Here is a 4,099-nt window from a genome sequence, read left to right as displayed (position 1 = left end):
CGCTTATGGGGTCAAATCAATACGTTCGAAGAAGAAAGATTGGAATATCAATCTCATCGATCTCATAAGTATCATACCAAATCCCATCAATCGAATCGCTTTTTCGAGAAATACGAGACATCTAAGTCATACAAGTAAAGAGATATATTCATTGATAAGAAAAAGAAAAAATGTGTACGGTGATTGGGATTGGATTAATGATAAAATAGAATCCTGGGTCTCAAACAGTGATTCAATTGTTGATAAAGAAAGAGAATTCTTGGTTCAATTCTCCACCTTAACGACAGAAAAAAGGATTGATCAAATTCTATTGAGTCTGACTCATAGTGATCATTTATCAAAGAATGACTCTGGTTATCAAATGATTGAACAACCGGGAGTAATTTACTTACGATACTTAGTTGACATTCATAAAAAGTATCTAATGAATTATGAGTTCAATACATCCCGTTTAGCAGAAAGACGAACATTCCTTGCTCATTATAAGACAATCACTTATTCACAAACCTCATGTGAGGCTAATAGTTTTCATTTTCCATCTCATGGAAAACCCTTTTCGCTCCGCTTAGCCCTATCCCCCTCTAGGGGTATTTTAGTGATAGGTTCTATAGGAACTGGACAATCCTATTTGTTCAAATACCTAGTGACAAACTCCTATCTTCCTTTCATTACAGTATTTCTGAACAAGTTCCTGGATAACAAGCTTACGGATTTTCTTATTGATGATAGTGACGATATTGATGATAGTGGCGATATTGATGATAGTGACGATATCGACCGTGACCTTGATACGGAGCTGGAGCTTCTAACTATGATGAATGCGCTAACTATGGATATGATGTCGAAAATAGACCGATTTTATATCACCTTTCAATTTGAATTAGCAAAAGCAATGTCTCCTTGCATAATATGGATTCCAAACATTCATGATCTGGATATGAATGAGTCGAATTACTTATCCCTTGGTCTATTAGTGAACTATCTCTCTAGCGATGGTGAAAGATGTTCCACTAGAAATATTATTGTTATTGCTTCGACCCATATTCACCAAAAAGTGGATCCCGCTCTAATAGCTCTGAATAAATTAAATACATGCATTAAAATAAGAAGGCTTCTTATTCCACAACAACGAAAGAACTTTTTCACTTCTTATTCCATAACAACGAAAACACTTTTTCACTCTTTCATATACTAGGGGATTTCACTTGGAAAAGAAAATGTTCCATACTAATGGATTTGGTTCCATAACCATGGGTTCCAATGTACGAGATCTTGTAGCACTTACCAATGAGGCCCTATCGATTAGTATTATGAAGAAGAAATCAATTATAGACACTAATATAATTAGATCTGCTCTTCATAGACAAACTTGAGATTTGAGATCCCAGGTAACATCGGTTCAGTATCATGGGATCCTTTTTTATCAGATAGGAAGGGCTGTTGCACAAAATGTACTTATAAGTAATTGCTCCATAGATCCTATATCTATCTATATGAAGAAGAAATCATGTAACGAAGGGGGTTTTTATTTGTACAAATGGTACTTCGAACTTGGAACGAGCATGAAGAAATTAATGATACTTCTTTATCTTTTGAGTTGTTCTGCTGGATTGGTCATTCAAGACCTTTGGTCTCTACCTGGACCCAATGAAAAAAATGGGATCACTTCTTATGGACTCGTTGAGAATGATTCTGATCTAGTTCATGGCCTATTAGAAGTAGAAGGCGCTCTATTGGGATCCTCACGGACAGAAAAAGATTGCAGTCGATTTAATAATGATCGAATGACATTGCTTTTTCGGCCTAAACCCAGGAATCCCTTAGATATGATACAAAATGGATCTTGTTCTGTCGTTGATCAGAGATTTCTCTATGAACAATACAAATCGGAGTTTGAAGAAGGGGAAGGAGAAGGAGTCCTCGACCCGCAACAGATAGAGGAGGATTTATTCAATCACATAGTTTGGGCTCCTAGAATATGGCGCCCTTGGGGCTTTTTATTTGATTATATCGAAAGGTCCAATGAATTGGGATTTCCCTTTTGGGCTAGGTCATTTCGAGGCAAGTGGATCATTTATGATGAAGAGGATGAGCTTTAGGAGAATGATTTGGAGTTCTTGCAGAGTGGAACGATGCAGTACTAGACACGAGATAGATCTTCCAAAGAATAAGGCTTTTTTCAAATAAGCCAATTCATTTGGGATCCTGCAGATCCACTCTTTTTCCTATTCAAAGATCAGCCTTTTGTCTCTGTGTTTTCACATCGAGAATTTTTTGCAGATGAAGAGATGTCAAATTGGCTGCTTACTTCCCAAACAGATCTTCCTACATCTATATATAAACGCTGGTTTATTAAGAATACGTAAGAAAAGCACTTCTGATTGTTGATTCATCGCCAGAGATGGCTTAGAACCAATAGTTCATTATCTAATGGATTTTTCCATTCTAGTACTTCATCCGGGAGTTATCAGTATTTATCAAATATGTTCCTATCTAACGGAACACTATTGGATCAAATGACGAAGACATTGTTGAGAAAAAGATGGCTTTTCATGGATGAAATGCAAATTGGATTCATGTAACAAGACAAAGGTTTCCCATTCCTTAGCTGGAAAAATATATGGCCATGAAATAAGGATTAAGTAGAACAGAATTGACTGGGTGATAGAGTCATGAAAACACTAGTTTCTTAAATATTTTGGACCTTAGCTCCATGGAACAATATACTACTGCTGAAACATGGAAGAATTGAAATCTTAGATCAAAACATTATGTATGGATGGTATGAACTGCCTAAACAAGAATTCTTGAACAGCGAAAAATCAGAGTTACTACTCAGTACATCAAAAAATTTCCATTAATGAAAGATGTAAATCCATTGGAAAATAAAAAATACACATGCCGGATGAAATGGTTGTTTCTATTTGTTATGTTACAATAACGAATCATTGGTTTAATTGAATAACTAAATAAAATAGATAAACCCCTCTCTTCGTCTTATGTCGACGAATCTTCTCCATTGAAAGATCCCCTATATGGATAATACACATCCAGTTCAAGAGCCTAATTCTAATTGTTTTATTCTGAAGCAAACCACGGGGCGGTTCGTCGGTTCGTCCTATTTAGATATTCACGACCAAGAAACACTGGATTCTCTTTCGGTAGGCCCTGAAAGGAGAAGAAAGGCTGGAATGCCAACAGGCCTCTATTATTGAATTCACCCGACCCGATAGTACCCCATTTTTGGAACGTCTAGTGCCAAAGTTACTGAATGGGTAAGTCACCAATCCCTAAAACGAACTATGTAATGTACTTTATCTGCTAGGTTACGGGTGGGCATTTTACCAGAGGTTTCTATTGTATCAATCTACCCTTGTTTAATTCCTATTGAAGCATATACTCGGGGGGTGGGTGCAGGGCAGACGATTTCAAAGCGGACTCCCATTCATTAGATACAGAAGATCATCAAGATTTCGTGATCTGCTGCCGAACTTATTCCTTCAAATTCAACGGGTATTCTCAACATTATGCCTTGAAGAGGACTCGAACCTCCATGCTCTTTAGCACGAGATTTTGAGTCTTGCGTGTCTACCATTTCACCACCAAGGCATCTTGAAAGTGAATCATATTCCATGAATATGACATCTATCTTGTGTGATGTATGGAATATATGACAAAGGTGGAGTGTTAGAGTATTTCTATTGCTCGGTCATGTCATATAGGTCCGAGTCGGACATCCAATTGCTTCGATTTGAATTATCCAGAGGATGCCTTACTATTATATCAAAAAGATGGACAATCAAACCTATTTCTCGATTCAATAGAAGCCCAAAGAGATGAATAGGGTCCCAAATAACCAGAGAATATGTACACCAACAGGTCCGATTACGGCCTATTCCTAATCACTAAATGGATGTAAGGACGGTAAGGGATCCATATGTAAACATAGTATCTATTTAAATACGCTCGGATGACCCCTCTCATAATTTAGAATGTATATAACTAGCCCTATTTCCGGTCTGGGCCCGGTATGGAATGAACTTATAATCATGGAACTCGATCTCGATCATCAGATTATAGATTATACAGTTCATAAAAC

At 37.1% G+C, this 4,099-nt stretch overlaps 1 pseudogene; it reads left to right on the top strand.

Moving 5' to 3' along the window:
• Window positions 1-4: 4 nt before the first annotated feature.
• LOC120068896 lies at window positions 5-2,957 on the top strand (annotated as a pseudogene).
• Window positions 2,958-4,099: the final 1,142 nt, after the last annotated feature.

This window comes from Benincasa hispida, unplaced genomic scaffold, assembly GCF_009727055.1.
Source record: "Benincasa hispida cultivar B227 unplaced genomic scaffold, ASM972705v1 Contig132, whole genome shotgun sequence".
NCBI classification, from domain to species: Eukaryota; Viridiplantae; Streptophyta; class Magnoliopsida; order Cucurbitales; family Cucurbitaceae; genus Benincasa; species Benincasa hispida.
Note: the sequence above shows the minus strand (reverse complement) of the source record. Positions and strands in the feature narration are given on the sequence as shown.